A 9,624-nucleotide genomic window follows, 5' to 3' on the forward strand; every position below is an offset into this window, starting at 1 on the left:
CATTTAACTGTGTGGAGCAGATATTTAACTGTGCATTGAATAAATGATAATCACTGTTATGAACCATTGAAAAAATTCATGCTTCATTAGTGTCCTTTTATGATCATTTTGGAAATGTGGGTAACATACTGTGGTGTCTGTAGGGTACATCCTTGTACTGGGGTTGCTTACAAATCGCTGAATTGAGACTTCACATTCCCTCTCTGTGGGTGTCTCTTTCTCTCTTTGGTTCCGAGTTTGCAGCAGGGTCCTTAGAATTGCTGAGATCATGTTCTGCTCACTGAGCTACACCCAACCCTAAACGGAACTAACAATAATTCTGTATCTGATGATAAGGGCTTCACACTTTGCCTGTGGCAGCGTGCCCTGTCCTTCAAGGCACAGCCATGTTGGACTTTGTGGATTTCCTGACACACACATCATCACCTGGTGTCTGGAGCATTGAAGTTCATGGGAGCTTTCCCACAAGACAGTAGATCAAGGGACGTAAATAATCTGTATAGAAAGTGAGAATCCCATTAATATCATAATTTAAAATAACAACTTCCCAGAGCAATAACAATCATTTAAAAACAGTAAAGACTTCATCAGTTTCTGGAATATATAAACAGGATGACAAATGCTGTCCACACCGCAGCTGGTAGGGAGCAGCACCTACAACCTTGGAGGTCAGGGCCACAGCTGTGGGCAGAGGACTGGCAAAGTCTGGTGTCACCCCAGAGGCATGGGAAGCGAAGCAGAGAGCCTTCTTCTCATCTCAGCCACTACCAAGCTTTTGCTTTATTTCAGCTTCTGGGGATCTCTTGCATCTCTTGGCTTGTTGCCCCACCCTCCAGTTTCCAAGTCAACAGCCTAGCTCCTTTATATCTTGCTTCTTTCTCTCATCTATGCTTCTGTTATCACATGTCCTATTCTGATACCGAATGTTTTCTTCTGTTCCCTTTGAAGACCCGGAGGCTGCATGGGACACATCTGGATGCTCTCTCCATCTTAAGATTTGAGGCTTAGTCACTCATGCAGGTCTCTTTTTGCAGGAAGGAACCGAAGATTAGAGTACTGGTAGGCTGGAGATTGCTAGAATAACCACATCAAAATTTCATCATGTGAAACATAACAAAAGGATCCAGCAAGCTTTCCATGTGTAAAACTATGCCACCTGGAGCTGGAAGGATGGCTCAGTGCTTAAGAGCACGTATACTGCTCTTTCAAGAACTGGAGTTCAGGTCCCAGAACTCAGATCAGGTGGCTCACAACTGTCATTCTCCAGCTCCAGGGGTATCTGATGTCTCTGTCCCCTTCTGGTGCGTATACTCACACCTCCAAACCTTCTGCCCCGCCACAGATAAATAAATATTTAAAAGTAGATCATATGCTGAGTTTGGCGTCACACACCTCTAATCCCAGCAAGTGGGAGGCAGAGGGAGGCAGATCTACACCAGCCTGATCTACATAGAGAGTTCCAGGTCAGCCATGGTTGCCTTGGGAGATCATGTCTCAAATAGAAAAAATAAGAAGAAAAAAATAGGTCACATAGCAGAGACTTGTCACAAGACTATAATCAGTGTCTCTCCAGCAATCCTGGATGACAAGGAGACAGTTGTGTCGATGCCTTTGGAACCCTCATGGGGATATTTGTTTCCATAATTCTCCAGCTGTGAATCAAGAAGAGAGAAAAATTTCATAAAGCACTGTTTAAAAGCTTACCTTCACGTTTGTTTATCTGTCTGTTCACTTCAGAAAATGATGTAAGTGGGTTCCAGAGACTAGATCTAGAAGGTGCGAAAGGATCAGGAGGCTGGAAAAACCAAAGGTGCCCTACAGGGGTGGAAGAAAAATACATCAGTTAATGTCCACAGAGAAAGAGAGGAACCAATAGAAGACAGCGAAAGACTGACATGGCAGACACACAACCAGAAGATAGGGAGAGAGATGACAGTCAGACAGATAATAGAGGATAGACACACAAGGGTTAGATAGAAGACTGACAGTCAAGGGGTGGTAGACAGACAGACAGGTTTAAGGCAAGTAAGTAGCTAATGTAATAGAGGCCAGCAAACAAAGGAATAAATTAAAAAATGAATCTAGAACTGCATGGAGAAATCCAATCACCAATAAATTACAGTTACTTCCTTACTTTTATTATATGTATCTGTGTGTGTGAGCGTGTACATGTGAGCACATGTGCATGCTAAAGTTCACAAGTAAAGGCCAGGGATGACTTACAGGAGTCAGTCCCTCTTTCCACTTTGTGGGTCGTTAGGAATTAAAATCAAGTCATCAGGCTTTGGGGCAAGCACCCTTACTGAACCATCTTGCCATCAGGCTGTATTTGAGGCAGGGTCTTATGTAGTCCATGGCATCCTCAAACTCACTATATAGCGTAAACTGACCTTTGTTCCAGAATATTATTTTAAGCATTTGTTTATGCTATGGAACATTTGTTTGATGATGTAAAGATGTGATGCATTCTTTTATGTTGCATTTGTTCAATTCTGTGAAGCTTAGCTACTTTACATATCTAAAACACATGATGGTTTAATAAAGAGCTGAATGGCCAATAGCAAGACAGGAGAAAGGATAGGTGGGGTTGGCAGGCAGAGAGAATAAATAGGAGGAGAATTCTAAGAGGAAGAGATCTAGGAGTTAGAGAGGGAGGAGGATTCCAGAGGTCAGCCACCCTGCTTCACAGCAAGCTAAAGAGGGAGAAGTAAAGAAAGATATATTAGATAATTATAAAAGCCCAGAAACACAGGGTGTTGGTGACACATGCCTTTAATGCCAGCACTCTAGAGGAAGAGGCAGGTGGATCTCTGTGAGTTTGAAGCCAGCCTGGTTTACAGAACAAATTCCAGGACAGGTTCCAAAGCAATGCAGAGAAACCCTGTGTCAAAAAAACGAAAAAATAAAAAATAAAAAGTCCAGAGACAAAAGGTTTATGGGATAATTTAAGAAAAGCTGGCTAGAAATAAGCCAAGTTAAGCCTCATTCATGAGTAACAATAAGCCTCCAAGTGTGTATTATTTGTTACCTGGGTGGGCTCTCCAAAAGAGCAAAGAGCCATAAAGGAAAAAATAAAACAACCAACAACAGACTTTGAACTCCTGATCCTCTTACCTCCACTTCTGAAGTGCTGGGATGACTGGTGTGTGCCTGTCCAGACATTGTGGTCTGAATAAAAACTAAACTGAAATAACAATGCATGAAGAAGTATTTGAACTTGGCTTTGGAAATATTTTCCATTAAAGGATTCAGCTGGTGCATCTCAGAGCCAGATAGGAGAAGGGAGAGTTACACAGAGCTCACTGCTTGGCCCCAGATGGGCACTTGACATAGCTAGGATAACAGAGATGCTGCTTACTGCCTTGGGACACTTAGCATCCACCTGTGGACAAATAATTGAGACTTGGCTTAATTAAAGGAATGTGGAGAAAATGCCACTGGCCTTGATGCCACATATGTAGAAGTTCTAGTACCCGGGCCAGGTATGAAGTTTATCTTCATCTCACAGTGGGGCCAGGTAAAGGAGCCACGTCCAGTGGGTGGCAGGAGAAAGGGTGCAGCACAGTGTGAAAACATGATGGCCAGGAAGGAAGTGACGATCATGACATTGCTATGCTAGGAGAAGGCAGGAAGGGATGTGGGAGCCGGGGAAGTAAGCTAAGTCCTCTGTCACAGGCAGAAATCAGTAATAAGGATCTGGAGTTAATAAATTAGAAATAGATGGAGAAGCTTATTATCTAGAGCTGAGGGGCTAGCAACCCAGAGGAAAACAATAACAGATGCTGGCAATGGCTCCCTGCCACACTGCAGGGGAAGCAAAATTTAAAGAGGGGGCAATGGAGCCCAGGATTGTACAGGATGATGTCTTTCTGTAATTCTTAGTTGCTAATTAGTGAAACAAATGTCACCACAATAAAACTTTTAAACAAATGTATTTTAAACACTAAAGGTACTAAACAAAACCAGAGCCATGAGTGATGTGTAAAAGATGAAATAAGGCATAAGGACATATGGAATGATTCTTGGATTAATAAAGGAAGTCCATGGTGGACATTCAGTTCCCTAACACCTCACTATGTCCAAGGGTTGTGCTTGGAGTCCAGTGGAGCAGATCAGTAGGCACAACACAGCAGGTCTGGACCCTGGGAAGGATGCTGGCTAGCTAGTCAAGGATCAGACAACAAGAAAAAAGCATTTGACCCCAGTCACAGCCCATCAGAACCTTTCACCACTTACCCTACAGAGTGACAGATGTTTGAGGAACCCAGAGTGAAATGGATCATTTTACCAGGGACCCCAGTTCTACTGGAATATGACCACACACTGCAGCTGACCAAAGCTCTTGCTGGACTGCTCCCCGGGTTTACTTCCCCCTTGTAATTTCCTGGCAGCCCTGCTCCAATGTCAAAGGAAACCTTTCCTCTTGGCAGAGGGTCTCTGTACAGGTGCACCAGAGAAAGGCTTATTCATCCAAGTGATAACAAGAAGTGGGCTCTCCCCCCTTCTCCTCCCAGGCTTCCCATATCCTTACCCACACCCCATCTTCCTCCACCCCCATTTCTTCTGGATTGGGGTTTTGCCTGGCCAAGTTCTGCTCTCCTCTGCATTTGCAATTTGCATGCATTTTTACCACATTTGCATAATGTTCAGATCCATTTTTCTTCAGGCCTTTGTGTCTTCACAATCTTTTTCATAAAGAATTCTTGAAGAAGGCGAATGAATGCCTCCTCCCCTTGCTCTGGATTTTCCATAACAACATTCTCTTCAGAAGTTGGGCAATTTTTCTCTGTCACTTTGCCCTGTTCCCAGCAAGCATTCTGCAATAAAGCCAGCTGTGAGTAGAACTGAGGCAGGCTGGCCAGAATCACAACATGACCACTCAAACACTGGAAATCAAGACTACCTCAACCAGCTGGGACAAACATGCCCACCAAGATGATCCACAGTGAAATGTTCTTTGCTTCATAGTCAATAGTCATAGTCTCGGACTATTGACAAACTCCATATTGGCAAACTCACAGAACTGGCCATTTCCATCATTTCTTTGGGACATGACTATCCACAAACCCCAAGCAAGGACAGAAGAAGGAAGATAATTCTGTTCTTGACAAACTTGACATTTCCCAGAAATCCTCAACCTGTCCCCACATTAGCTCATAAATAACCCACCTGTCATTAAGATTGCCTGGAAGATAGATGGCTCTTTCCTGGTGAGGCCCACTTCTCTTAGAACCCCAGCTTTTGCCAGGAGCAGGCATACAGCCCTTTTTCAGATCTCTGGTCTCATAGAAGAAATAATTAAAGATTGATCTCTGAGAGGAACTGAGGAACTTCCTTGGAGGATGGGGAGAGAAAACAGCAGCAGGCAAGCTAGAGATCCCAGCAGTTGCCTGGATGAGTGATGGCAAAAGGAGAAAAGGAAAGCTCTTCAAGCTGGAGGTCACTAAAGCTGGCATCTAAACTACTGCAAGTCTGTGCATGTCATTGCACAGTGAGAGCCTTTGGAGATCGTTTGAATGCCCAGCTGCAAGGAAGGCTCTCCAGGAAGCAGGCACAGGATGTTGACTAGTGTCGGGAGGAGAAAACGATGACAAGGAGAAATTCTTTCTAAACTACAGTTCAGAATTTGAGGATCCCCAGCCCATTTGCATGCGACTGCATCAAGGGAGGAGCTTCTGGAGTGTAAGCACATACCTTCTATAAGGGTCAATTTCACAGCCTGTTTTCTGTTCCTGTCTGCAGGTGTGGCATGATTCTTTCCAAATCCACACTTTAAACTGGCCTTAGGTTGTAAAACAGGATTTGTTTCTTACCAAAGGTCTGGCCTTCCCCACTGTGGTGCACTGTGACTTGCAATTGTGATCCAAAAACCCTCTTTCCTTAAGCTGATCTTGGCAGCTATCTGACCACAACAATGAAACAAGTGACTAAGACAGGCATGGTCACCATATGGTGAAGATAAGCAATACAGCCACACAGCCATCACCCCTATGAGAGTTACTGATTGCTAGAACTTCCCCAGGACTGCTGTATTTATCAACCTCAGCTCTAGGAACTTGACCACATTCTTGTTCTCTGATGTTTAGTTTCAGCTGTGGAAATGGATCAGCAGCAGGCCTACTGCCCACTCAGTGATGCACACAACTCTTCCTGAGGATGCTTGGTTTGTCAACTAGTGGTCTCCTCCCTCTCGCAGCAGCTGCTCTGACTTGCCCATCTTCAGCACAGTCTTCACCGCTTTCTGTGGATGACTCACCAGGGAAACAGATGTCTCACAGCTCCTGTCCTAGCAAAGCCTTTCTTCCTATTTACTTATCTTCCAGCCTCGGTGTTCTGTTCTCCACCTTTGTCTCCTTCTCACCAATAAACTTTTCTGAACTCAAATATACTGCTTCCTCTCCTTTCAGCTTAAGCTTCCAAACCTTCACATGTTGGCTTTAGGTACCACAGTGCCTGTCCCCAAAGGATAGATAACTGTCAACATCACAAAACCTAAAACCACCTGGGAGATGGGCACATGAACATGCCTGTAGGGGATTATGTTGGTATGTTTACTGGGGTGGAAAGACATGCCCACTGTGGGTGGCTTCATTCCCTGGATGAGATCCTTGATTATATGAATGGAGAAAGGGAGCTGACCTACAGCATTGCTTACATTGCCCTCTGTTCCTGATCGTGAATGCCATGTGACCAGCTGCTACAAGCTTCTGCCTGGACTTCCTCATCATGATGGATTCCTTGGGCTGTGAGATAAAATAAGATCTTTCTCCCATAAGATATTTTGTCAGTGTATTTTATCACAGCAATGGGAAAAGGAGCAAACAAACCCCTAAACTCATAGGTCAGCAATGGCTTTGTAATTCCTATTCTCAGGCATTATACTTGTCTATGTTGACCCTTCTGTAAATCAAAACTTGCTCGAAGAAACCCTGCTTTCTGTGATTCTTCTCTGCTCCTTTCTGGTATCCTTCACTGGAGTTGCATTGTGGGTGAATGTCTGATCCTCATGTGATCTCGTCGACCAAGGGACTATAATCACAGGAGGAAAACCATCCCCATCCTTTAGTTTGATGTACCCAAGATCATTAATTGTGTGACTCCTGTCTAAATACCCTACACGTATTGGTACTTCCAAATGCATCTGGATCTCCTATTTGTACTTTTCCATTGTCACCTTGCACACACACTTTCCTTCACCAGTCTTCTGAAGGTAGAATCTCTAGTTAGCATGCAGACATTACAGAGGTATCATCTCCAAGGACTGGAGTGCATTTTCAGAGGTAAAACCAAACAATAGCCATATCACAGGTATGTCTGACCTGACTCTTCTACCGAGAAATCTCTCTGATTATCCAAATGTTGAACCTTGAAAGCCACTTCCTCTGTAAAACCTTTACCCATCTCCCTTCAACAAAATTCAACATGTTTTCCTCTCTTGTTGCTTTCTCCTTCTTTGTCAGTAACTTGGTTTATAGTAGGCAACTTTGGACAAGATAGCTTCTGGGCTGGTTCATTCATATTAAACCTTATATGCAGTTTTGATATTGGACATCACCGTTGTATGACCCTTTCCTGGGAAGGTGTGGACAAACTTCTCCTTACCTCAGCTAGGGAATCAACAGCATGCAGAATGATTCTAGCCACATCAAGTGTGATGACACAGTAAGTCATTTGTTCTTATGTACACTACACAGAGAGAGGCTACTTAGAGGAGCATGGGTAACCACAAGCAGTCACATCACTGAGGCCTCACCCCATGTGGGTGACTCCCATGGCTGTGTACATGGGGTCTCTCTACTTCAGTTAGCCATCCACACTCTATCCCTACTCAAGCAGCAATCAAGACCACACACAACTTGTGGTTACCTATAGCTGGGATGGAGGGCCAGGAAGGAGTGGCTAGAATCTCAGGGGAGAGTCTGAGGACTCTTCACTCTCTAGGAAAGTGCATTACAGACCTGACTTTGGGAGTTTCCTGCAGTCCGTCAAGGCTGTTCTGCTTAAGGTGGTAGAAGCTGGTATACTCTGAACACAGCATTTCAAAATTGTCACTCTGCAGTCTATTGTGTTATAGGATTAGCTTGCAGAATTGTGCTATCAGGAGAGGATGAAGTCTTTGAGAGGTGGGAATTAGTTGGAGTCTTGGCCATTGGAGCATGCTTTCAGTGGGAGACACTGTGGGATCATCCCATCCCAGTAAAACTGCCCAAAGTAACTTTCTCCTGTGCATTCAGTTTTTGGTCTGCCCAGGTTACATTCCCCTATGGGTACCCATCAGATTGGGAAACTATGCATCCACTTGAGTAAGGGCATCCATCAGTAACTACACTGTGGAAGCCCCTTCAATAAAAAGTTCACACACTTGTGGGGTGCTGAGCGGCTCAGTGGGTAACGGGTTTGCTGTCAAGCTGGAGGACCTGTTTGATGTTTGAAACTCTCATCTGGGAGAGGGACCAGCTCCATTAGCTACCCTGTAACCTATACAGGTTCACCATGGTAGATGACCTCCCTCATTGCTTTCCCTTAGTCTTCTCCAGCCTTATGTTTCCTTTCTCCTGACTTTAGATCACTCTGCTCTTTTAGCAAGCCAGGTTCCGTGTCCCCACTTTACCAACTGAGCTTTTTATATTTGGTGAGATCACTGAACAAAAAAGACCACATCTAACTGATCCCAAATTTTAACAAGCAAAGAACAAAAATGACACATTTTTAATCAAAGGAAGCAATAGTGACAGGTTTATTTAAAATTTTCCAGTAGAGAAAACCCACTAGTGTTGGAATAAAAGTACTCAATGTATAAGATCAGAGAAGAATAGGAAAAATTAACAAAAGAAAACAAAACCAAACCGTAAAGAAACAAAACAAAACAAAATTAAAATGTTCGAAATGGATTCCAATAGGCATCTTCTTTAAACCTGTGAATAATGAACACAGTTACTAGGTTTGGCAAACAATTCATTTGGAAATTAAAGCCTATGTCTGTATTGTAAACTCCATAAAAACTGCTCATTGAATTCGAGCCTTTCATATACTGGGCACTGAAACACGAAGCGAGTTGATTTGCAAATAAAAGGAATTATTCATTTGTTCTCACAGTTACAGGAATTAACCAGTTGTTTACTGAGGTGTAGAGAAGATGAGATAAAAGAAAAGAAAGGGAAAAAGTCAGATAAAACCCTAAAAACCTAAAACACAGCAAATTCAGACACCAGCTTGCTCATTTAAGACAACAAACTGATCTTTAAGGCATAGTCTACATTTGCGGTTGTCATTTCCTTTCTCCCACACCACTGACAAATACCTTCTAGATCCACTAGCCATTTAGACTATTCTTAAACTCCAAATATTCTATATACACATATTTGGCAAGTAGCAAAAGCCTGACGTCATTCAGACAACACTACAGTCAGCATACAGTTTTGGAAAGAATACTGTTTATGTAATAAAGATTCGGCTTTAAAAACAAAGAACCCCATTCATTTCTAAACAAATGGTTTTAAAACATTATGAAAACCCATCAAAGGATGATTCAGTGTGGGCTCGGAACCTAATGAAGAGCACACTTCAAAGACTATCAGCGTAACACTCTGCCAAACACTCCCAACAAAAGGACTGCACAGGATT

Source organism: Cricetulus griseus, unplaced genomic scaffold (genome assembly GCF_003668045.3).
Source record: "Cricetulus griseus strain 17A/GY unplaced genomic scaffold, alternate assembly CriGri-PICRH-1.0 unplaced_scaffold_1, whole genome shotgun sequence".
NCBI classification, from domain to species: domain Eukaryota; kingdom Metazoa; phylum Chordata; class Mammalia; order Rodentia; family Cricetidae; genus Cricetulus; species Cricetulus griseus.